The 27,414-nt window shown below is 38.3% G+C and overlaps 1 pseudogene; it reads right to left on the reverse strand.

The window, feature by feature from the left end:
• Positions 1-5,655: 5,655 nt before the first annotated feature.
• Positions 5,656-13,047, reverse strand: LOC147442384 (uncharacterized; annotated as a pseudogene).
• Positions 13,048-27,414: the final 14,367 nt, after the last annotated feature.

The raw sequence follows: 27,414 nt of genomic DNA on the forward strand, positions 1-27,414 counted from the left end.
AAGCATTGTCACTTCCCTTCATGACAATTATGTTCACTTCATTGATAAATGCAAATCTTCACATGAGCATGGGTTTCCCTTGAGCAAAATTTTGGGGCTAGAGCTAAAAGGAGCAAAGTTATTCTTAAAGGAAAAATTTAGAAACTTGTCGTGGGTGGAGGGAAGGACATAACTAGCCTAGTCAAGAGGGTTAAGAGAACCTTCATATGACCACTTAGTCACCTTCCTTGAGGAGAAAGATCCAACCCCATCACTTCAAGACATCATCAATTCTCTTCAAGCTGAAGAAAAGAAACAAAAGGGCTCATTGACATCGTCATGAGGAGCTTATGTAGCATCACCCTCTAGAGGAGGAGAACCATCACCACAATCCTTAGATTTGGCATTTTCATCCAATGTCAAAAAATGATACGATTGTGGGGGAATAGGACATATAGAAAGGGATTGCTACATCAACAAATTTTGCAACAAATGTGGGAAGAAGGGCCATACTCCTTCCAAATGCTATTTCAAAGGATCAAAGCAATAGTAGCAGAAACAACAGTACCAAAGGAAAGCAACCAATGAAAGCAGAAGAACATGTAGCAGAAGAATAAGAAGAAGGTAAGAACGACCTTGTTTTTGGCGTAGAAGACTATGGCATTTTTGAAGCACACATTTTATGAAGATTCATATCATCTCCACTCTAAGGGGAGGTTTTTTCATCCTATGTGGATATTGTCATCATGTATGGATAGTGTCATTGTGTGGATATTGAGTTATATCTTCAATCTATTGGTCTAGTCCAAACCCAAAGGGAGGATCGAAAGGCTCGTAGGTTTTGTCCTAGAGTCAGGATGGAGTATGTCCCTAGTCTATTAGGCATCCTAAGTGGCATATGGCATGTGTAGAATTGCCAAAAGAGGCCTTGGTCATAAGATATGCCATGTGGATCATTTCTAGAACATAAAATCACATGTAGGCATGAATAAAACCCCAGGGCCTAAATATGCAAACTCAAGTTTGTTTCTTAGAATAGGTTATTCCAAGTTGTCATGCATGAGGTTAGTAGATGTTACCTCCTTTGTGCTATTTAAGCACCTCTTTTGTACTCTTTTTTATCTAAGTAATCAAGTGCATTTTGGGTCTATGCTCTAGCCAGTTTCCATGTGTGATTAGCATTGTAATTAGCATGCTATTAGTATGAATGCTATTCTATTTCATCCACCCAAATCATAACATCATAATGTGATAACAATGGTTTGAATACATTTATCTGTATGTCTAATCACGATATTGATTTATCTAAGTGGGCTTTCCCCTCTAATGAGTGCATATCGTGGCTCTACAAAGATTGGGGGATCCAAAAGTTTGACCAAGTGCAAAAATCAACAAATTATATATTAATTGTAACTCTTCATACAAGCAAAATTTTGACATGATCCATAGGGGAAAAAAGGTTTGAACAATGTGACTACTCTCAAATTTGAAAAAGTTTGACCTGATTCATAACGGTTTGAAAGATACTGCCAAAAATAATGTAGCTATCAGAGAGAAAAGCATGCTTTTTTGAATCTATGTAAGCATAAAAACAACATGTGTACAGAGTAGCATGCTAAACATGATAAGAGAAGCATGGATCAATATCTTACACTTTTGACAAGCCCGTTCATCCTTATGTATACACAAAAGCACCAATCGAGAGCGTAGTTTTCCCACACATAACGAAAACGAAGTAGAGAAAACGATATGGTAGCCATGGAGTTTAGAGCTTATTACCATGATCAAGGGGTGATTTGCGATGATTGAAAGGCTAATTACTTTGCGGCAAGAGATTGGTGGTGAGAGCTACGTAGCGGTTTCGGCCATGAAGTTGATGGAGAGCGCATTCACTGTTGAAAGGAGAAGATAAAATAGTAGAGAGAGTAAAGAGAGATGGCTTCTTTGTCCCATGTATAATGAGAGACTTTTCACATAATTATCAAAATGGTGAGTGGAGAGCTTGTCCCATCTTTGTACGTTAAACGTATTAAAAAGCACATTACTTTTTGGAAGTGTGCCGAAAAACATTAAAAGCAAAACAAAGTAAATTTTTCTAAAATTGGACCATGGTTCACTTGGTCTACCCGAACTAAGCACAATCTTGCTTTTTGTCAACATCAAAAAGCATCCAAAAAATGGATTTTCACAACTTCACTTCCCTGGACTCAGTAGAAGAAGGATCCGGCTCTGATTTTCATTAAAAAGCATTAAGAAGTGCAAAAAGCAAAAGAAAAGCCTTTTTTTTTTCAAAACCCAACCAAGTGTCCATTTAACTTAAGAGAACTTGGAATGAACTCGTTTCCACATCATAGCAAATGAAATAAAGAAAGTGAAATCATGTCCATCTAAAAAATTCTGAGAATAGGGGATCTTACAAAGCTAGATTACAAAGAGGAATTAATTCAAACTCCGAGCAAACCTTTCGGAGCAATCATAAAAGCGAGCAAAACCCCACAAGATACATAGACCTTAAATCATAATAGAACCATTTAGAGTAAATTACATATTAGAATCTATCTATCATGTCTCTAAACGCCTCAAGCATTCCTCATGGAAACTTTAATCATCCACTCTTATATTCTCCTTTATTATCCAAGGTTATGCTGTGTGCTCCGAATCACAGCTCATGGTCATCAATAGTCAAGCCATGATAGATGCTTGGACAAGTAAAAAAGTGTGTGTGTGTCAAGAAGGTCAACTAGCGTCATTTTGACTAGCGATCAGATATAAATAGAACCCTTAAAATAAACTCTCTGCATGACTCTGCATCGACGCGGACTCTTTCTAAGAATTTTTCAGAGAACCATGGACTCGTTCAGAGCTTTCATGGTGAGTTACAAAAGAGGAGGCCCTTATCATAAGGACTTTGTGCCAAGGGCGGGGGAGGTGATGAAGATACTGCCGACATGAGCCGTAATCACCACTTGCATGCAACGCCTTTGCAATCACCTTGGCCCTATCTTTCGGCGAGAACAAAGATGAAGAGTTTGTGTGTGTGTGTGTGTGTGTGTGTGTGTGAGAGAGAGAGAGAGAGAGAGAGAGAGAGAGAGAGAGAGAGAGAGAGAGAGAGAGAACGAGGTTTGTCTTCCACAGTTGCGCACTCACAGCCAAGGAATCCCTTCTCAAAAACTCAACCTTCTTGGTCACGCGTCAAGATTAATGACCTTGATACGCCGATGCCCTTGTTCAGCAATGCCTTCATCTCCACCTCCTTCTAGAGCTCCACAAAACAGTGAGCAAGTCTAGCCAATTATGCTCCCTCTCTCCTCTCAGACCCAGCGCATCAAAGATCAAGTTCAGTGAATTTTTAGTGTTGCGTCCCTTGCTCACACGACCGAGTTCAGTGAATTTTCAGTGATAATTACCTCCCGCGTATCCTGCTGCAAATCCACCTTCTAACCATTCCCACTCGCGCTAGCTCAACCTGCCCGCCTATTTACCACTTTCAACATTCCATGCTACCCATCTGTTGTCCATACCTCTACCATGTGTAGTCTGCACCAGTATGTGCCTTTGAGTTGGCAGCACAAATAGATGTAGTCGAACCCTAGCTCACAATAGTTTGGAAGGAGATATTCCCAAAAATCATTGCATCGAGGCAACGAGTCTGCAAAATATAGAGGCAACAAGGTCTTGACGTAGTCAGAGTCTAGCTCGCAGTAGTTTGGGAGGGGGTACCGAAAACGCTGCAGCAAGGTGGTGTGGATAGGGTAGAGATGCATCTGTATAGGGAGATAGACTAATATTTATGCTATCAAGGTCTTCTCTCTCCTCTTCTCTTTCTCTGTCTCATATTTGAGATGCTCCAGCCGGCTCATATTGGCATGCAAATTGACATGACACACTCACACATGTACAGAGGTGCCTAGCACCTGCTCTTCCCCATAACCTCGACTCCTGAACTCTCACCGGCCTCTCTGATCTAACGCAGCGCTAAGTGCAGGTTGCTAGCTTTCCACTCCTCCATCTCATCGCCCCCATCCTCCTCGAAATCCTCATGAATATACTCTAGTCTTTCAGCTGACCGACGCTGCGCCTGCTGTTGTGGGATGGAATGATGCTGGAAGGAATCAACTCTAGTGGTAAGACATTCGCCTGATGCTGGTCCCCATTGATCACGACTACATCAAGCCTAGCACACACAAGAAGTTTTCCGTGGTTTCCCTTGTGTGAAAGTGGGCACAATTCACACAATATTTCCCTATTCCAAGAGGGAAAAAACGTGTGAGTTATACTCCCACAAGGGAATACTTAAGTAATGAAATTCCCTTTAGGGAAAGATTGGGCTTGAGTTTTCCCATTGTGGGATAATGTTTTCCCACTAGGGAATGTAATTTCCCTCTTTGAGACACGCCATTCCCTTGTGGGATACAAAATGGAGTTTATAGTTCCATGTGGGAAATTTAAGCAAAGGGTTCAAATTTCCGATTGTACTTTTCCTTATCTCAATTCCCTAGTGGGAAAATTTGTATTCGACACATGCAAATTAAGTAATCATAGAGACCTTGAGACAAATTTTCCCACTGGGAATAAATAATGTGCCGCATGCATACTTGAAGGATCATTTGCAAAACAAGGAGGGTTTGGCAAAAAGAATAATTCTCTTTGCTTTGGATATGTCATTTTTGTGTAGTCCATGCTTCGTCATCTTCTTGGAGAAATGTATGGCTATTCATTTGCCAAAACACGATAATATTTCTCTCTATTCCTAAAATACTAACAAGATCAGAGAATTATGATTATTATATTCAGGACCATCTAAATCAATTGAAATTTGGTAAACATCAATCTTTTTTTACAGTAAAAAAAGTGCTTAGTTAAGCTTGAACTGCATTAATCACAAATAGTTATAATTGGTAAGACTATATCTTGAAGAGTGAACATAGCAATGGTAGTATTTGTATCTATTCCCCAAGAACTTAGGACAATTTTTGCACATTGAATGACGTACGTATTTATTTGGGGGTATGTATTAATTAATGTTGTATAGACTAGAGAACAGTTTGGCTAAATGATCAATAATTTATTTAGTCTCTACTCAATATATTCCGATCTGTATTGTACTCTATGTAACGCTCATAAGTATACAATTCTAACGGGCAAACACTATATTTAGAGAAATGCAATGTAAAATTGACATAGCTTGTTATTACTATTCTCTACACAAAAATACAAATCTATGACACTTAAATTATGGTAATAGCATTCCTTTACCTTAATCACTTCAAGATCTACACACTTTCCATGCAAAAAATTAATGATCTTTCTCTTAGCACTACTCAAGTAATCAAAACAAGTTACCTAAATGAATTGCATACCTTGACCACTTTGTAATCTACTCAACTTGCATGCATCAAAGTTAGCTAAATGTATTGGATTGTTTTGATCACATAGAGATTTGCACAATTTGCATTCAAACAATTAGTTGCCTTTCTTTAAACACTACTCAAGTAATAGTAACAAGTTACCTAACTACAAATCATTTCAAAAAACATTCAAGCTTTAACAAGCCAAAGACATGTATCCTTAATAAATTATGCTTCAAAAGAAACACTACTCCAAGTTAAATGATTGTAGCATCACCAATGTCTGGACCTTTATAAATTAAATTGTGTCAGCTCACAACAAAAATCACTACATGAGCAATTTGGAAACTGGGCTTGGTAGTGTAACACGCCCAATTTCTAAAGCCCATTCAACATAGCAATTTAAAAGGTAAGATGGCTCGGATTTGCCTGAGCATTCTTGAAAGAATGCTAATTTCTCAGCTTTTAATGGCCTAATAGCTTCCCAAAGTTTTCCATACATCTTGTCCACATCATGTATGTCCATAGCTTGGAGAGCAAGTAACTCCTTGGTATCAACATCATTGACGCTACACACCTTCAAAAATGCAAGAAGAAAATGATAAGATAGTGTAGCACATAACAATGATAATAAATTGCTACTCAAGATCTAAACTCAACATTCATGCGTAAACAATGACTCATGAGACTAAAGTACCTTGTTTGTAATGTGGGTAACAACCTTTAAAGCTTCATCCTTTTTTGTGCTTCTACCCTTCTTACTTTTTCTTGATACATTCTCCTAAAATTACAAATATAAACTCAAAGAGCACTATCATCAAAGAATATTTCTCAGTACACTTAGAAGTGATTCTAATCACCTTGTCAATAGCAAAGTCATTGTATTTTGTTGGTGTTTTAATGATACGTGATGGCCTCGAGATCACATCTCCCTGATAAAAAATAAGTTAAAAAAAGGCAATAAGCAATATACACATTAAAAATCAAAATAGTTCAAAAGAAGATATAATAGAACCCCTTACTCGATCCTTTGCATTTAGTTGATACACGTTAACATGGTCCACATTATCTTGCATTTCTTTCAATACCTACAATAATAACGTACATGTTAGGTAAACGTTTCGTTCCCAAACGCAAGTGAAGATTCATAATTCTACCTTTCACTTCTTGGATTGAAAAAAGAATTTCTTTATAATGTTGGCCTTTCCTTTTGGAATATCCTAGTTAACAGCAAAATCAAGTTATGTAAAATACTTCCTATCTTGGGCAAGAAAGTAAATAACGAAGATATTATTACCATTAACGAGTCTCTCAATGTCTTCCCTAGGTACTCCCTAGAAAGATGCTTTCTCTCTGTCTCTATTTTGTTATGAGTATGGACGTATTTTTGGTTGCTCACTTGGAGTTTTTTTTAAGCTTGCCCACACACACAAGGCCTTAGCAAAGCTTTGAACTCTTGGGACCATTGAAAAATCTTCTTGATTAGTGCAACATGGAAAGTTAATCAGGGAAATTTTTTTCCTTGCCTAAAAGGCCTTGAAGGATAAGGGATAAAGGAGTGCATTCAATGTCTTTTCTATGATAAAATTGTGAAAGATTCCTTTAATAAACTTACTCTATAGAAGTTCTAATTAGACATACTTTTCTTATGAAATTGTTAAAATATTCATTTGTTTTAATTTGTCAACGGGTCCATTTATCTTATTGCTCTTATTTTATTCTTATTAGATTTTTCTTTTTAATGTCAATGTGGATCTTTTATGTTGTTACTTAAGTAGGGCATGTGTGCTTATGCGTATAGAATGGAGAATATTGTTTTATATTAAAACACAATACAAATGACATATGATTGTAAGCATTCATTTAGATATACTTCCATGACTCTCATACTCTTAACTTAAGAGTGATACCCTTAACTTAGTAGTCCTTTGTGCAATACCTCCACCAATTTTTTTGGTGTTCTATAAGGATTTTTTAAGCAAGTCGAAACATTGCACTAGATAAATTTGGTTGATTATTGCCACATGGCAAGCTAACGATGACAAACTTTATTTTAACTTTTTTTGTTAAAATTTGTTAACTATCTCTCTCTTTTAAATGGGGCAATGGGTCACATAAAATCTTCCCCCTCCTCTTTCACTTTGTTCTTTTTTTATTTCTTACATTTTTTTTTTTGAATTACTACAAGAGGTTGCTTAAATTTTGGCACCAAATTATCGGCATTAATCGCGGGTTTGGTTAGAGAATGTGAGGTTATCATGTAGTTAGTAGTGTGTAGTTATAGCAACTAGAGTGTTTTAATTATTTGTTGCATCACTGTAGATAAAGTACGGACAATAAGATGACGTTTCCTTGTGCGCATTGCAAGCATCAGATCTTTCAAAAATGAAAAATCTACAACTAGAACATACAGAATCACAGTCTCTTTTTGATAGAGCAACTACAAGACCTACGTTATCGATCTCATGGTCCAAAGACAATAGATCAAACTCCGCAAGTAGATATTACTCCAACTTCATTCCAGAGAAGACGATTTTCAAACGAACAGCCAACCAACCAATATCTAATGTGGCATTCCAAGAAGTAGACATGGATCAGATGTTAGACGGGTTCCATCATTGAAAACATAGAAGATGATAACATTCAACGCAATACTACGGACCAACCTCAACCATCCCGTCCATATCGACGGCGTGATAGCAATGATAAAGAGGACGAGATTATGCAAACTCTTGCACACATGATTTGTTTCGCAATTATGGTATGGCACAGAGGTGATGGTTATGGTATGGCACATATGTTTTGGTCATGGTTTGGCAATCAAGTTATGGTTATGGTTTTGCAATGATGGTATGGAAATCATGGTATGGTTAGGGTTTGACAATCAAGTTATGGTTATGGTTTTCAGTGATGGTATGGCAATCATGTGATAGTTATGGTTTGGCAATCCGATTATGGTTATGGTTATGGTTATGCTGTTGTGCCTATGGTTTGGGAGTCGATGTTATGGTTATTCTTTTGGAGAACTTGTCACGATTAAGCTTTTGATTTTTTGGTTTTGTAATTCTTTTTATAGTTTTGCTAATCTGCATATACCCGCTCTTTAGCGTCAACTTGTTGGTGAAGTGCGGTTGCTTGTGCACTTTTCCTTTGGGTAGAGAGGGTTGTTTTCTATTGCTACAGTACATGCAGCATCAGTCCCCATCCCTCTCTGCCCAAATTTTTTTTTTACAAGTTTGATCCGTCGGAACAGAATTCGGTATATACACCGATACAGACCTCTGAAGAACCGTCAATATTAATCAAATTTTTGGCACGTGTAACTACTTGCATAGAACCGTATATAACTGCGTGTGTTTTGACTGTTATAACTTGGCGTATTTCGACAGTGCTTACCGATATATATACTGATGTTTATTACGATACTTATTCCAACGTATTTTACTTTTTAAAGAAAGCTTGTCTCGCTAGTATCTGTGCCAATTTTTACACAGCGTGTTGTACTGAATCATTATCTTTTACGCTTTTGGAATATGCTATGATCTGATGGTTCATTCTTACACTTTCTTTCCAAAAAAGTAATCCTTTTTTGAAAAATTGTTTTTAAATACAAGTGTAAGAATCTCATTTTCCTCCCAATAGCCTTATGTAGGCCATAGTAAATTTTCACCTTGTTTCTAACATGGGTATCAATTGAGTTGACAATATATTCCTAAATTGTGGTAATGCAATGAATTATTGGCCTTAATGTTCAGTGGGTTTTTTCAACTCCTCAGAAAGGCCTTAGAGAACATGGGATTAAAGAATGCATTTGTAGGGATTTGATCAGATTCTGTGAAGTATCGACTCATTGAAAATCCTTTTACTTAAAAACCTCATAGAGTCAATTGTTTTATTATTTCCTATGCTTATCTCCTATGAAAGCAGTAAGATTTTATTCTCCTCTAGTTTATCAAACAGCCCCTTTATTTTCATATTCTTATTCTATGTCCTGTTCATTACTACTAGTGGGTCTAAATTCATAAATCCCATTAATTTTCCTCAAAAATTCTCATTCAATCTGTGAATTTGGAGGTAAAACTGCACGACTTGTCACTGTCATGCAGGCCCGCATCCCCCGATCGTTGTCCCCTTTCCCTTGCTTTCGCTCTCATCAAGGACATGGCAGGACTCTCTCTCTGCTCCCGAGTACTGCGGTACATGCCATCCCTCCGTCTCTTTGCATTCACGCTCAGAGCAACCACCTAGGATTGCGAATCTGCGATGAAGAACAACAACTGACACTCTCTCTCTCTCTCTCTCTCTCTCTCTCTCCACCCACTTAACCTCCGCGAAACCTCCCATTAGGAGTTGCCTGCAAGTGAGCACACGGAGCTGCAAAACAAAAATACCATTCTTTGCCTCCACCTTTGCTCTGTCTGGCTCTCTCTCTCTCTCTCTCTCTCTCCCTCTCTCTCCGTGTGACGATGCAATTGCATCTCTGTCTCCGCCTGGCCATCTCCCTACCCGACTATAGCCCTGCACTTAACCCTGCAATTAATAGATCCACCTTTCTTACCTGCCGCACTACAACCCTCTTGCCTGGGAGCTTGGACTATTGCAGCGTGCATGCACCATGGCCATCCCGTGCAGAGGAAGGATAGATAAGAGAAATGAGCGATTGTTGCGACCTTGCACGGAGGGCCTCCCACAAAGCATCACGAGGAAAATGTTTATGGATCCTTTGCAGAAGTATTGAAAACACCCCCGTCCCTAACAGACCTCTTCCGCCCAATGACTTCCCTCCTCTGCATAATCATGACGTTGCCTGGCTTTGCCGACGACGCGTCTATGCCCTTGATTGCCATCATTGCCCCTACTTCCACCTCCTAGAGATGCAAGCCTCACAAGCTCATGACGCAACAAAAAATGTCCCCCTCCATTTGCAGAACGCCTCTGTAACCTCCCATGATTCCCTATCTGCACTTCCTAATCACATGACGACAGAGAGACAAGGTTCACTAGTGGGTCTGAAGATTCTGAACGAATCTTGAAAAGCCTTGTTCTAGTCACCATCATTGGCTTTGTGTAGACTTCCTCGGCTTGCCATCGTCCGCTTCGCCATGCTGCTTGCAGTTCTGCCTGCGATCTCCTAGCACCTCTTCGCTTACCTGCCCCTTACAATTCAGGATTGTGTTCCATCTGTGTCCTTCCTCTCTCACAAAGCTCCTCAAACTCTCCCATCACAGTCCCTGCGATCTACTTCTCTCTTCAGACATGCTTCCTGATGCCATCATCACCTCTGACAGAGATCCCCCTTCTGCATCAGCTCGCCATCGCTTTCCTCACTGTGCGTATACGACTCTCTGCATAGATGACATAGACAGAACTCTCTCGCGCACCTATTCTCTGTGTGCTGGTTGCGATGCTATGGGCTCAATGCCTCTGCACGTATGCACTTTGCTTCTCTCTATCTCCTTCTCTCTCTCCCCTCCACGTGCTATGTGCCCTCCTTCCCATCCATTCTCTCTCTCTTTCCTCCCTCTTTTCTCCTCAAATCTGCAAGAGCATCTTGCCATATTCCTCTTAATCAACCCACTTTCGGAAATTGGCACGACCTACTATGTCCAATTCATTTTATTGTTATAAAATGCCCAAGTGAGCCTTTGACCTTTCATTGTTTAGGTGGGCTCTTTGTAACATATAGGGAATTTGTGGTTTTGTATGTACAATTTTATATTAAAACACATCAATTACAACATGTGATTGTAAGCACTCCTTTAGATCTACTGCCCATCCTTAAATTTAGCTTGTTTAGGTTGGGTGTTGTTCTTCTTTTCTTGAAAATCTTACACCCAATAATCAACAGAATGAAGGAAATATTAGACAGTTGTGATCATGCAATATAAAGGACTTAATGTTTTGTTGGTTGTTTCTACCTTTGGAATTAAGCCAAATATTGAATTTTGAGTCTTGAATTCTTGAAAACGCTTACATATGGGTACCAACTATGTAAAACGTTAAAAAGTTATCAATCACCTAGTGGCAAATGTGTTAGTGTTCGATTGGTTTCGGTTAGGTTTGCAACGTCGGTGATGCTCTCTTGTTTTCTTCGAAATATTTATTGCCAGGTATAAATAGAATTTAAAATTTATTGCTCAATTGCTTTGAAGATAAACAAATGTGGACTTTCAATGGTGATGCTCTCTTGTTTTGTTCAAGAGAACTAAGAGTACATTACGATGGGCTTTAGGAAAAAACAATTATAGGCAAAACATCTTAAATGTTATGCTTCTCGAATTTAGTGATATGCAAGATATAAGCCTCTAAAGATGTATACAGTAATTAATTGAGAGGCATAGGGATAGGCAACCCATGCTCCACCCAGCCATCCTTATCTGTTTTTATAGACAATCCCCTACACTGGTTCTCCACTGAGTTATACCCGACCATTGGCTTCACATTACTCTCCTCTTGGAGAATTGTTTTCTTTCTCGAGAGCAAATGTAGGGTATCTATCTATACTATATATATTCTATACTATTATAAAAGGGAGAGGCATTCCGCTCCCCTTGACATGTAGCCAGTGCAGATTGTTCGGTTGGTGCTCCCTGCATCTCTCGCAATTGCACAATGAGAGAGAGAGAGAGAGAGAGAGAGAGAGAGAGAGAGAGAGGCGACCAAAGGCCGCAGGCCAAACTAGTGGAGCTTAAAATTTTCAAGGAAGGAGAGGGCTTCTACAAGTCACTCATTGGTTCACTCCAAAGAAAACCTTACAAAATGTGAGTAGGTCCTCCCAATTTTGAAACCAATTGTTTAGGTAGAATCTCACGGAGATGCCAGTTTAGAATGGAAGCAAAAGATAGGGTGGAGATGCGGACCAAGGAGATATTTCTTGTTTTATTTTTTTTTTTGACATTTGTCAGCGGTCACACTCTTTCTCTCGGGATAGCTTCCCACGACGTTAAAGTTCTCCTCCTCTTCTTGTTCTTCTTCTCCTGCACGCGGTTAGAGGCGGCTCTCTCTCCCTGTCTCTCTTACTCTCTCTGTCCCACTCTAATCACGTCGACTATCTTTCTCTCGCACTGCTCTGATGCTCAAAGTGGACAATTTCCATCTTGTTTTGGTCTGCCAGTGGGCTGAGCTCGGGTCCAGGCCGTGGTCATTCGCTTCTCTTGTGTCTGTCTCGCATGGAGATGCAAGAGGCTAATGCACATGCAGTGTGTCCATGGACTCGTCTTTGCAAGAGCGGAAGGCACGGTATGGAAGAGCTACGGGAGACACAGAGCATCAGAGGATTCCACGGACATCAGAGTCATGCTTTCTCTCATTGGCAGATCGATCTCTGTGTCGCTCTCTCTCTCTCTCTCTCTCTCTCTCTCTCTCTACAAAGCACCGTGAGGCCCTGCTCTGCTGCCAGCAAACAGGAGTTGCTTGTGGCGGGACTAGTAGTGCTGCTGTTAAACAGCACCAAAGCCACAGGGCGCAGTTTTGCGAAAGGGCGGAGACGAGCAAAAGTTGTGCAAAGCCGTAGATCAGGGCTTGAAAGTGGACATCTCAGGTCCGTAGGTTGTGAGGGGTATTGGGAGGATGTTGGGGAACATGTGGATTGGCAATGAGTAGGGGAGGGAGGCACCAGCACAGCGATGGCCGCAAAGGGGAGATCAGGTATGGGGGGTTGATTGGAGAAGGGCAGAAGAAGGTACGGACCTGCTTGCGAGTTGGGGAAGAGGGCTCTCATGGGAACGGCTCCAACGGGGGCCTTTTCCGCTTGTGAAGCCTGGCAGAGGAATCCCACGGAGATTCGCCTTGAACTAATGATGTAGACCCATTAGAGCCATTAGTGAGTATGTCCCTCTAATCATTTTGCCATTTCTTTTTATAGGAATCAATTAAAATGCTTTTGCAAAAGTTTGGATGGAAGCTAAAGCTGAGGGGGCAAGGGGCATCGCACGTGGAGGAGATAGAGAGAGAGGGAAAGAGAGAGATTAAGTGGCAAATTTTTTTTGCGGAGCAATGTTGGGAAAAATGTGTCTCAGCTTAAATGTTCGTTTATTTTTTGGCGGTTCAGGGCAAGCGAAAAATGGAGAAACTCTGTCTCAAAATAGAGAAAAATTGTGTGAACCCAAAAAATAAACCTAATTTTGTAAAATTTCCTCTTCGCATATTCAAGGAAAGGAATTTTGTATGCTTGGAAGAATAGGAGATTTTTGTGTGGGAGGCGAGGGTAATGACACCTAGAGAAAGTGAAAAAAGGGCAGGAGAGGCGAGGGCCTTGACGCATGGCCTGTTTGTGGCGCGTTGATTAAGGAGGTCCAGTGCTGCAAGCAATGGTCATAAGGATGATTGCTATCTGCATCGTGAGTGGGACATCGTGAGGGAGAAAAAAATGCGCATGGGTTTGGGCATCGCGAGGAAGGCTAAGAGGTGTTGTTGGAAAATGCACGAGGAGCAGAAATTGTGTGTGTGTGTGTGTGTGTGTGTGTGTGAGAGAGAGAGAGAGAGAGAGAGAGCGAGTGATGGACAAACACAGAGCTGTTGGAAGAGGAAGGAGTCTGTGAGGCCGAACATTGATAGACGACGATGGCGACAAGTGTGAGGGGTTAATGGCGATAGGCCAATTCGATTTTTATTTAGAATTGCAAGAGAATCTTGTCATCGCACTGGGTAATTAATTAATGTTTGCAAAATAGACCCAGCATAACCTAGCCATAAGTAGTGGAATTAATGTGAAATTCCTAGGAAGCTTAGAACTTCAACTTTTAACCTTTTAATTTTTAAGGTAGGCCAAACTAGTGGAGCTTCGAATTTTCAAGGAAGGAGACGTTTCTACATGTCACTCACTGGTTGGTTCACTCCAAAGAAAACCTTACAAAATGTGAAATTCCTAAGAAGCTTGAAACTTCAACTTTCAACCTTTTAATCTTTGAGGTTAAAAAGGAGGCGGTTGACTTTGCTTTTGCTTTTGAAGGTAGGTTTTACTTCTCCTTTTGAAACCCAATTGAAGGGTGACTCAACTTTTCTTTTTGAAAGGCTAATGGCCATTAAAGTTCAAAATTTAGGGAATTGTTTTTATGTACACTAACAAAATTCTACATGTTAACTTTAAAAACAAAAATAGAATCTAAATGAGATTTTGCAAATTTAGCCCAATAAAAATATACTAAATCTTAGTTTTTATCAAACATCGATCCCAAAGTTGAAGGACATGTGTGTAGGTGTGTGTGTGTGTGTGTGTGAGAGAGAGAGAGAGAGAGAGAGAGAGAGAGGTGTTTGGAAGAGTGTAGCATATCTTCTTTCATGATAAAAATAATTTTAAAATAAATAAGAGACACTAAAAACTCTTTCAATTTTTAAGACAAAATTTGAAGAATTGATGGTATTTACACTAAAACTTATAAAAGCATAAAAAATTCTTCAAGGTAAGCTTGGAATCTATCTAAAATTTTACATGTTAAGCTCGTTAAAAATACAATAAAACTTGGTTTTTTATAAGAATTGATATTGAATATCCCCAAAAATAGAAGGGCATGATAGACGTAAAGAAGTTGGATGCGTAGTACATCCACGATCATTCTCTCACCACCTAGAGAATATGCTATGTGAAGAGGGGAGGGACGTACATATTGAAAATCTATTACATATTTGCATGGGCCACCAACGCGCGCGTGTGTGTGTGTGAGAGAAAAAGAGAGAGAGAGAGAGAGAGAGAGAGAGAGAGAGAGAGAGAGAGGAGCCTTAGAGACATCAACATTAATCGATGAAAGCTAACTCTATTTTTCTTCTTGAAGGGAATTTGAAGAGTGACTCTAGAGGATATTTACAAGGAGGACTAGCTAATAACCATGTACATGTATGGGTGCCACCGAATGACCATCTCATCAGATCGAGGAACATTGTGCGCATATGAACACGGACCATGAACCATACAAAAAAAAAGGAGAAGAACGCCTGAGAATAGCACATACCAAGCTCTCCACGATTCAACACATCAATCAATGATGAGCAAAAACCTTGTGCTAGGTATCTAAATGCGTCGTTATGCTACTAGGATTGATGTATATAGGCTATTCTCATTATTAAGAGTGGGTTTTTCTTTTTGCAAAACTCACAATTGTGAGTAAATTATATTGATCAACCTAAAAAATTACAAGGTCTTGCCGTGCTCGTGTTGAGCCATGACATCATACAAGGACCAAAATCACAACGGCCAGTGGTGGGCATTCTAAAGTGAAATGAGAGTTTTGGACATCAAAGCAAGACGGGAGGGAGATATGTTGCTGTGTTACGTGGAAAAAAATATTATGTTATTTGACACATATATATGTGATAAATAAACTAATGATTGGCTATAAACATTAAATTTGTTTAGATACATTTTTCTAGGATTACCACCATTTATATTGCTCCTACATTTTCACATGAGATTTTTATATTTCAGTTTAGTAATTATAACAAGGATAGCTTGCTTGAGTAGGTATCTAATGATGATATGAATATAGATAGAGCTACTATCCAAATAGAAGGTGTCACATATGATATGGTACAATGCTCTTGCAATAGTATTGGCTTCGCTTGTGTGGAAGGTAAGTCTATACTATCTTGTATTTTTGTAATATATAGGTAAGGAATTAAGCTTTGCTTCTCATTATATGTCTGTAGAAAAAAAATAAGGTGGAAAATAAAAAGGCTATTGCAATCCTCAAAGGGACCGCCCCTTCGTCAAAACGCACACCACACTTTGGTCTAGAGCAATTGTTCTAAATCAAACACTCCGTCAAAAATGCTATTGCAGAAATCAATTAGCATTAGGAAGAGAATGGTGTTTAGGAGGGCCTCTTTATTTGGCAGTTTAAAGGAGTCAAACCTTTAATATTAAGAAAGCAATCAAAGGACAGTTTTTGAATTCAAAAATGCAAAATGGCTTAGTTTATTTGAATCCAAATTTTCCCCCAAAAATGAAATTCAAAATCTAGCGGGAAAAATCATACCGTGTAACATATCTATGAAAAGAGCTCTACGCATAGATTACGGATCTATAATCTCCACTCAAATTGGAGATAGAATGTAGAAGTTATGGAAGGCCAAAAATCAAAAAGTTGTTCCCTCCTTTTTTGGGAGAAGAAGTGCATCCTTTGACCACTCTTACACCTCTTGTACACACCCACCATTCTTGCACACATGGCATGGACCTTTTCGTCAAAATGCTAATCACCTCCGTAATCTCATGGCAAATAAAGAGGACCTCTTAGACCCCATCCTATTCCTAATGGGAGAACTTAAGTGATATTGGCGGGTGTTGAAAAGAAAATGGCTACCAAAGCAGTAGATGTACAAATTGAAAATCGTACATGTGGAGAAAGGTTTATCCATCTTGTTTGTAACTATGAATGGTCTCCAACAAATAAGCATAGTCCTCTAACAAAATACAATCTTAATATCATTGCTATCTTCTGCATAACTAGTGAAAGGTACAATACAAACTATTTGATTGTTATCATTGAAAGTAAATTACTTCTAGTTATTTTTTCTTTGATTTTTTGGTGCAAAAAGCAAGAAATCTTTCACAACCTTATCTCTGTATATTAAAAAATAGCAATTTATATGGAGAGACACAAAGATGCACCCAGCCTTAAGCAATACTTGGACAAGGAGATCTACTGGTGCGTTGATTATCAAGAGGTCTAGTTCATGGAAGAGAGATTTCAATGTACGGTCAAAGCATTTACTGGTGGTACCAAAGAATGGTGTCTTGGAGAGTCTTTTGGTGGCAAATTACAACCTCATTTTCATGCTTCAAGTTTAAAGTTTGTGACCTTGTTATATATCAATGGATATCGTTTGGAAAGTAGAATCTAGAATTATATCCTCTGACAAATGTGGTGGTACCACCAATACATGCTTTCACACTGTACCTCCAAGATGGTATGGAAAACTTCTTCTCTACATGCCATGAATTTCATATTAATCATGCCTATTCAGAATTGTGGCCAATGATAAAGGAAAATGCCAAAAGATAGGCGTTTCTTGAATTGCACTTCTTTTCCTTGCGGTTTGGTTATAAGTAAAACGATATACTTGGTTTGTTCTAAAAGTTAAAATGACAAAATTTATTTATAGGTAGCACCATATTAATGAATTCGGTAATTTTTTAATTTCCACTTTCAAAATGAGCTTAAAATTTGACCACACGGCAAAATCTTAGCTAAAGTTTTGAGAACATGACTTGGAAGATCTTTTCAAGTGCTACCTTGTGCAAGTCTTTGATCTTGAAAAACAATTTTAGATTTGTCCATATGCCAAATATTCAAAACATTGGTGATTCCCAAAGTGGCTCTAAAGTCTCAAACTCTCTAATATAGTGTTATGTGGTTTATGATGGATTTGCACTTATATTGCCTCGTCTAATTTAGGCTTGGAGCACAAACAAAAATATTGATTGTATTCACTCACCTTGATTTTGGGATAAAACGGTTTCCTACAAAAGATTAGTGCATGCCCATGATGGTTGGACTATCCATTAAACACTCATCCCAAAAAAATGAGGAAGATTTGTATGTAATTGAATGCTATCTCTCTTCTTATGAAGAAAATATCTTTCATTATGATGATGACTATTTAAATTCTAGCTTTCATGCAATACAAAAGGCAGAGAGTTAAGGGGGTATAGGGACATCCAGATCACCGCACACTAGTGGAAACGAAGCTTCAAGAGATGGCCAAGATTCAACAACAAACAAAAAGGGTAAACATTACACAAGTGGTAGAAATCATTACCGAGCAAGACTACTAAATACACTTTTTTTTAGTGTAAGGATAGAGACTAATCATAGAGAGCATCGCTCAAAGCACAAGCTTGGTTTCAATTCCAATGAACCAATTCAAGGTGAGATCTCAAGAGATGATTTGGTCTTCTTTGTAGATTGTTCAATTATCATATCAAGTGGACATACATAAGTATTGGTTATCTTTCATAGATCTAATTGCATCAAGATCCCGAGGTTGTAACACTCAATCCTCACATTTATAGCCTACTCTTGATTTCTACATAGTGGTATTGAATATTTTATATATTTACCCTTGTTGTTATAGGTGTAGAGCTTGCTAGCTATGTGGGCATGGTGCTTGAAGACATCCGTGATATGGAAAAAATGTATCAAATGGACAATAAGTATTGCAACTAGTTGTTATAGTAAGATAGTGTGTAGGGGACATATGTTCATGTAATATTTGTTGGTTATACATGCCCGGGTCCAATTTGTCAAGTCCGTGGTGGGAACTTCCTTTGTAGAATGCAGTCACATACTAGTTCCAGGTTCAATTTGCATGGCAAGTTTCATATATATATATATATATATATATATATATATATATATATATATATATATATATATATATATATATATATATATATATATATATATATATATATATATATATATATATATATATATATATATATATATATATATATATATATATATATATATATATATATGTGTGTGTGTGTGTGTGTGTGTAGAAGGTTTTTGAATTAATACAAACATAGCGTTATTGTTCAATGTGTGAATTTGATCTCTCTCTCTCTCTCTCTCTCTCTCTCTCTCTCTCTCTCTCTCACACACACACACACACACACACACACACACACATTCATCTTCCTTGTCTACACGTAGACAAAGCCTCACCATGGCTCCTCACAGGGGCACCCACCATGTCCTTGCTGCCACACAAAATTGGTATCAGAGCCTCTTCAAGTGCATGTACTCAGGAAGCTTCGCGGGAGCAGCCACTTGTATACGAGTGTAAACCTTCATCAATTTTATCATAACTACCATCGGCGGGTTTGCCATGCTCTGAGGGCACTCGACAATCTTCCAATTTGATCTCTACTGGCTACGCAGAAGCAAAACAACATCCCGTTGTTGTTTGCTATAAAACTTGCTAGTTTTTGTTCTATCATACTATTTTAATCTTGATTATTTTTAATTGAGATGTCCTTGGCCTCGACTTAGAGTGCCTTCACATCCCACTTTAGTGATGAAGGATCGTGTAGCCGATCCATAAGAATCTCAAAAATGTTTCCTTGGATCAGTCGTATGCTACAACATATCAAAATGCCAAAACGAACTGTAGAGGGTTGTTCCTCTTTTGATAATCATATCAAAATGTAGCCAAAATTTAGTAAGCCACCTTGGATGTTTTCCAAAATGGCCTTGTCAACAACAGTGGTTGTAGCCTTCAAGGATTTGGATGAGCAATATTTGAAGATGATAATAAAGACTCGTATGAACATATGGATGGGCATAGCCAATAAAGAGCTATCTGGTATGGATCAAATGGTACGTGCTGATTTGGAAAGAAGGAAACTGATGGAGAACATGAGGATCTGCTTTGGGTAGTCGGTCCATCAACGACACAGTGCACAAAAGTATTTTTTCTATTAAGTGTCATAGGTTTATTTTAAATTTGGTATGTTGTCAATATCAATGTCAAAGCCTTTTTTTAGCCTCTCAAGTTATTGTCATGCCAAATTCTGTACAGGCTATATACACTACCACTTACATAAGTGGTAAGACCTCCCAATTATATTTGGTTTAGACTTCTGAGTTCTGGTTGTCTCACCTTGATTTTTGTTTGAGCAAAGTGCACACACACACACATCCATGTTGTTATCAAGGGGGAAAGGGGGGGGGGGGGGGGGGGGGGGGGGGGGAGGGTTGTTGCATGTTCAAGCCCAGGCCCAGTGTGTCAAGCCCATGCTGGTAACTTCCTTTGTAGCATGCAGTCACACACTAGTTCCAGGTTTAGGTTGCATGGAAAGTTTCATCTATATATATGTGAAGGGCTTTTCAATTAATACAAGCATGGCGTTATTTTTCAATTATATTGTGTCAACTGGTCTTTCTTCTTTCTCTCTCTCTCTCATCACAGGGGGCACCCACCAGAGCCCTGTTGCCACCCCAAAAATATTTACCCTTGGGTTGTTTGTTATATAGGATTAATCAACGATGAAAGAATATAGGTGCAAAATTCTTGAGGCATCGTGGTACTCCAATTGTGAAGGTGGTAAATGTAGTAAGGGAATATTTTCCTAAAGGTTTAAGCATGGTAGGTGCATCTCCTCACAAGTGCCCAAATTGCAATGTTTAGAGCCGAGATATTTGTATTGCAACATCACAGCTTGCAAAACTTTAAGCATTTTATGTAGATCACTTGTGGTTTGATAAGGCACCTCCTTGTTGTGGTTTCACATGCTTACAAGAGGGGATTAACCATTATTCTATGTTTACATTGCTAATTGAGAGAGATTAATTTCAAGATAATGGTGAGGAGTTAAACATATGTGTTTTATTATAAGATAGAGGGGAGACATGCCTACAAATAACCACCCAACCATACTATATATAGGTCCCTAGCCATCTAGCTCTTAGCTATATATAGACAAACCCTATATTACAAGTGTGTCCGACACTTTTCTAGGGCCGTTCCCTCCTAGTCCTACCCTTGGCATGACATTAATCTCCCTTAGGGAAGAATTTTTGTCAAAAAAAACATAAGTGATAAGGTCTTCTCAAGAACACAAATGTTATCCATAGTGGGATCTCTCAAATCTCAAGTTGTTCCTTTGACCACTACATAGTGTAGAAGGAGGTTCAAAGAAACCAAGAGAAACATCTTGATTTTCCACATTGTGGTCTCTATGAAACTATTAGTGTAGCCGATTAAACAACAACATAGTGTGTAGAATCTATTTATAACTCACTCATGTATACGGTAAAAGCCGTTTTTGGCTATCCAAAAATACCATAGTGAATTATCACACCCTATCAAAATCACTCAAACACTGTGGCTATCCTCACACTTTCATTGTACATAAGGGTGTGTGAGCTGGGGGACTTTCCCCATATCTCCTTCAAACCCTCAGCTAGCTAGTCATTGGGTTAGTTGAGCCAAAATAAAAAAATAAAAAATATATATACTATGGCCCATTTGTTTGTAAATATCTCATTGTATACAGGGTCTAAAAAAGAAAATGTTTAATAAATAATTTAGTATTTATTTTAATATTTTTACAAGCTAGATGTGCGTTGTTTACCTAAGTATGCTATGTAGATTGACATACCGTTACCATAATTCTCTTACATTGTACATAATATTTATTATTTAAATAGATATTTTCATGCAAGCCTCTCTAAATCTCAATGTGAGCCTACTCTAAAAGAATCACAAAAATACCATTTACCCAATCATTCCTTTTTACTAAATTATCATTTTTCTACATGTATTTTCCCTTACTTCTTCTAGATAGTCATAAATCAATAAAACAAATGAGAGACTCCTCATTTGATTCCCTATTTTTCATATATTTCTTTTTTTCATTTTATACTTAAATACAACTGACACTATTCTAGATTCTATGAGTTGTCTATATACTAACCTGTTTTTTCCTGTCATATCCATATAGCATATTTGTGAATAATCCTAATTTATTCATATTTTCAAACCCTCAAGAATCTATAAGGTCATGTTCTCATGCAAGAAGTTCTTACTCTTGGAGGATTATGCAAATACAAAAAAAGGGGGGCCATTGAAGACTTTTGTAGAAGGAAAACCATGCATTTTGGTGAGAGTTTTGACATCCATCTCCACTCCAAATTTGAAGAAGTGACCAAAGGAAAAACTTTAGCTCACAAGATAAATAATCACCTCAAAAGTTTTTATAATTTTTGGAGCTTTCACTTGTGAGATATTATTTTTTGGTAGACCCTAGACTGCCTACTTTTTCTCACAAGTCCCTAGTCTTCTGTCACCTCCATTCTTTTCCACACACACACACACACACACACACACACACACACACATTCCTCTCCATCCCTCACTCAAACCTTCATCTTCCATGGTTTATCTCACCCTCATTACCATTAACCACCCCTTTCATCCCATAGCTCTCATATGAACTCCACATGTACATACACCATCTCTATGCCTCTCTCTATTACCTCTAAATTACAATTACTTTTCACCTCCTCTTATCTATATACATAAAATTCAGCATGGAAAACCATGCTTAATTTTTGCAAACTAAGGGATTTGCATCAACCAACATCTTCACTTTCATCCTGGTGTTCAATCTTTGCGGCGACGACGTAAGAAGAGAAGAAGAAGAAGAGGATCGACAATCATTTTTGAGAACCAACACAAGTATGCTCAAAACTTCTTCAAAGCTTCACCATCAAAAGGATTCCCTCAATTCATTTAAACATCTACTTCAACCATCCACCTTATTCTATCCATTGTGATTATATCAATAAATTTTTAGTGATTACTAACACTATAACCTACTAACACAAAATAGCCATTGACCTAACCATAAAGACACCTCACCTCAAGACAGTAGTAGAGTATAAAATCTCTCTCTCTCTCTCTCTCTATTTATCTCTCTCCCCTTGCTTAAAACTCTACGTTTGCCTTATCTAGCATCAACAAATATTGTCTTTTGAGCATACATCCATGACTCAAGCAAACAAAGAAGGCCCGCAATGTTTTGATATTCAAAAGAAATCCTAATCTTGATTTGATTAGCATGGAAATAAGGTTATCAATAACCTTAATAAAGGGTCCCCAACCTATAAATAGGCCCCCATCCTTCTTGTAAAGCATCTCTAACATCTCATAAGCACCCCGACACTCTATGTGTGAGGAGATACTTAGGCGTAGCGTGGAAATAAGGTCATCAATAACCTTAATAAAGGGTTCCCAACCTATAAATAGGCCCCCATCCTTCTTGTAAAGCATCTCCAACATCTCACAACCACCTCGACACTCTATGTGTGAGAAGATACTTAGGCGTAGCAACCACTTTGTGAGTTTCACTTTTGGTGTGGGAGAAGCTTTCCAGCTACACATTGCAAGGGAGAGAGTGTGAGCTTAAAGTCTCAAAATCTCAAAATCTCAAAATCAATATTATATATGTTCCTCCATCATAAAAAATTTGAGGTTTGGTGCATCAAAGGCTTGATTCGATGTTCAAATCTACGTCCTTCCACTTGTGGAATACGGTTTGGTGAATTCAAGGTGACTTGTGCATTTTAAGTTTTTATAATTTGATCTTGTTTAAAAAAGTATTTTAGTGTGTGTTTTTATTGTCAATTTTGTGTCCATTGTAAGAGGGTATTGTGGTGAGAGGTCTCCCACACATTAAGATAGAGTGTGTGTGTTGGCAATGTTTAGCATTCATAAGCATTGAGTTAATTTTGTACACAGCTCTATGATAGAATTATAAACAAATCATCTCCATTTGCAAGTCACAAACAAGGTATTAGGAAGGTGCCATTGCTCTCTCTCTTACCTTTGCTCGATCTTTCTTTGCTCCATTTGGTGTGGGTCTTGGTGTGAGATTGCTTGTGTGTGATTTGTTGCGATCTTCTTGATTGTGACAAAATCTCTCTTGTGTCGTAGTTTGCATACCATAACTAGTTGGCGGCCCTTCACTTATTGGATGTGGATTTTTCATTTCTTTCTCTTGCTTATGGTTGCCCCAACCCCAATTGAGTAGCACAGTAGCCTTGAGGGGCGTTTAAAGGTTGTCTCCATTGTTACCCACCCCGGACCACCTCAATTTTGATGCCCAATAGCTTGCATGAATCACAAAACCTTGTATAACCTATTTGTTCCCATTGCAAATCGAAAGGTGCATATCAATGTAAACACAAAACTACAATTTCAACGCATAATTTGTAGGATTTTGGGCTCTCTTAGGTTGGCCAAATTAAATGCTTCAGTAAATCCTTTTATTTTGCCTCTCATTAGGTACGATATTAGTTTGGACGTTTATAGTTTTATTTTGTTTTAAGCATTAGAGCATGCGTACACCATACATAATGACCCAACAATAGAGGTTTTTTCCTTCCATTTCACTCCACACATTAGAATAAACATTGCAATTAGTAGAAAGATCTATAACATAAAAAAAGAAAAAAGATTTTCATACAAGAATCTAGAATTTATGTTGGAATTCCTTTCAAGACACTATGTGGTTTATTTCATGTTATAATCAAGGATGATTGTTTGGAACTAACCTTTGTGTGGTTCTAGCATTTAGAGACTATGACACACTATACCTTTGAGGATATCCCAATCTTCTTTGCGAATTTAGAAGAAGATATTGATGATTTTCTTGCTGACTCTATAATGGGTTTCCATATCCTTGGCAAAAGGGATATTATTGAAAAAGGGGATTTTCTACTGCTATGTATTAGAGGCAACGCTGGCAATGGTTTTGGAGTATGTCTTCTCAGATTGAAGACATATATACCCAAATTTCCAAAGCTTTGAAGACTAGATTCTCTAAAGTTCCAACAACGAAGAAAGCATGGGCTTCATTGAGGGGACTTCAACAACATGGTGAAGGCTACTATGCTTATGAGGAGTATTTTTCTCGTCAATGGACAGATGTGGATTTAATTCTACATTTCTGATTATGTAAAAATGGATCAATTTATTTCGGGTTTTTCTTCTTTCCTAAAGAGTAAAATTACTTGTAGTGGCCCCTCTACCTTTGAAGAAGCAGCCACTATTGCCGAAATAAGTACTTCTACATTGAAATTCGTCTCCATCAAGCTGGATGAACCAGCGATTACGAAAGTGTTTCAATCAAGGAATCATCTCCTATATCGTATTTGTTTCCTTCTACTCCAACAAATATTAAAGAACTGATGATTCAAGTGCTAAAGTGTGTGATAGAGATTCAAATGTGGCATCTCTTTTTCCTACGTTCATCACAAACCTGCAACAATTGGCACAAGATATCCTGAATGGAATTGATGATGATTCAATAATAAATACATACAACCTTTTGGTCGAGGATCAATTTCTAGTCTGAGCAAACAAAGATTTTGTGCAACATGACTCTATGGAGGATGAAGACCTTGAAGGTAACCTTGATCCTATAGAATGTTCTAAGAGTGTATCTTGTCTAAACAAAAAGAGTGAAGAAGAAGAGGATATCATAAGTGGGGAGACAATAGACCACATTGATCATAAAGAGATGACTATGTACATGCAATGCCAGCTCCAAAACAAAGTAGAAGAGTGTGAGTTGAATCCATGTGAGGATAATCTTCAAGAATTGTTTAAGGATGCTGGGTATGACCCATGTATGTTAAGCATGGAGGAACCTATCATGCAAGAAGCCAAAGCTTTAACAAAAAAATAAATAAAATCCATCAACCTTTGCGGTGGTACAATGTGAGGAGTTCAAACCTTGTTGAGGGGGGGACTTAGAAGGGGATGAAGAACATGGGAGAGTAGGGAACTCTAGGAATATAAAAGGAAGCTATCAAAAGGGTGTCATTCTCTCCAATGGTGTACTACAGAGTGGATTTGAATTCATGGGATAGTCTCTTAGCAAGAAAATCCAAGCTTTTAAAGCTCCATTAAGCTTCACATTGGGTTTCACCTCTTCAAATTCACCTTCTCCTCTCTTCACATATACCTTTCATTGTGGGCACCATACCTTCTTAGGTGGAAGAGGGAATGCATACTTGGTGATAAATGAATATGTTCAAAACCTTGTTCATTTGGTTCTTTGGTGTTTGGAGGTCTCACATTGTGATGCTTCTGGTCTTCATCATAGATGAAAAACTTGTTGATTGCTACATGTGGATATTTCATCAATCCGTACCAAAATTTATTCCCTTCCAGTGTGTTTAAAGAAATAGGAACCTTAAATTGTCTATTATCTACTTATGTTGAAAACTATTTGAAATATCTTAATAGGAGTTGGAATTATGGATCAAGATTTTCTAAATCATGAAGGTCACATCGTAGAAGATAGATTATCTTTACTATGGGACACATGTCTAACCTCACCATCCTATCTTATTGCAGTATTAGTAGCGAGAACCACGATTAATTTATCAATCCACGGGACGAAGCTGAGTTGACTAGTGCATAGAGTCTACAAGAGGTTATCAATCTCTCAGAAAACAACTAACAACTTGCATCTAGCTCAAGCTACACTCAAGTGATTGAAATCACCAAAAGCCAATCGCTCATCGGCAAACAAATCACATCCGTTACAGCATCAAATGACATCCAAACGTAACGAAACTTCTAGGACATGTTTATAAGACCTAATCACACATGTTTATGGTCTCAAACTCCACTTTAAATCAAGTTCCAAAATAGTGATTATTAACAGCAGGGGATTTTTGACCTAGTCGTCTTTGACCCAGAATGCATCTAAATGCTTAGCAATGATGCCCCGATACCCCGCCTATGCTTAGTTTTTGATTTGAAGGTGTAAATTCTTAGTTATGATGAAATTAGGCCGCGGATCGGGGACGGCAAAAGCTACGAATTATTGTGAACTGCTTACGTCAATGCATAGAGATCTTACCTGCGGTTGCAATGCAACAGACACGACTGCAATGTGAAAACTAGGGAAGAAGTAAGAAGCGCGAGAAGGAGAGGAGTGAGCGCCAATAGCTCAGGCTGTGTATGTCATTATCTAAAACTCCTTACAAAAATTGGCTTTTATACCTTAGACAAGGTTTTTGGTGGTTAAAGCTAATAATCTGGGACTTCTACCAAAGATGGGTAATGATAGGTTGATATAGTCTAAAAGCTTGTAGCCCCGGCTCCTTAATTACAGAGTTTATCTGAGAAATTAGGAGTTACAATATTCCCAATTTATCAAAATAGTAAGTGTTTTACAATGAGAACTCTAAAAAATGGTATCCGTGTTAGCTTGCTGCTAACATTCCCCTCCTCCTCGCCTGTGTTGTCCTTGACGCAACTTTATGGGCTAAAGTAGTCTTCGAGCTGGCAGCTGGCGAGGTGGTCTTTAAGCACACTTAGTGTCTTTTGGTATCTGATCTTCCTTTCATTATCTAGCACTTGCAAATAGTGCATAGTTACCCTGTTCCTCAGCTCCACTGCTAAGTATCCTACAAATCTTGATGTGAGGTTACTGACACTGGCGCAAATATCTTCATTCACCAAGTGAAGAATCCCGTGTAGAATGCTTCCTCAAGCACCAACATATTGAGTGAAGGTAGAAACATGCATCTGGCGTAGAAGTCATAAAGGACTTCTTCGGAAG

This window comes from Adiantum capillus-veneris, chromosome 14 (genome assembly GCF_014529385.1).
Source record: "Adiantum capillus-veneris isolate H3 chromosome 14, ASM1452938v2, whole genome shotgun sequence".
NCBI classification, from domain to species: domain Eukaryota; kingdom Viridiplantae; phylum Streptophyta; class Polypodiopsida; order Polypodiales; family Pteridaceae; genus Adiantum; species Adiantum capillus-veneris.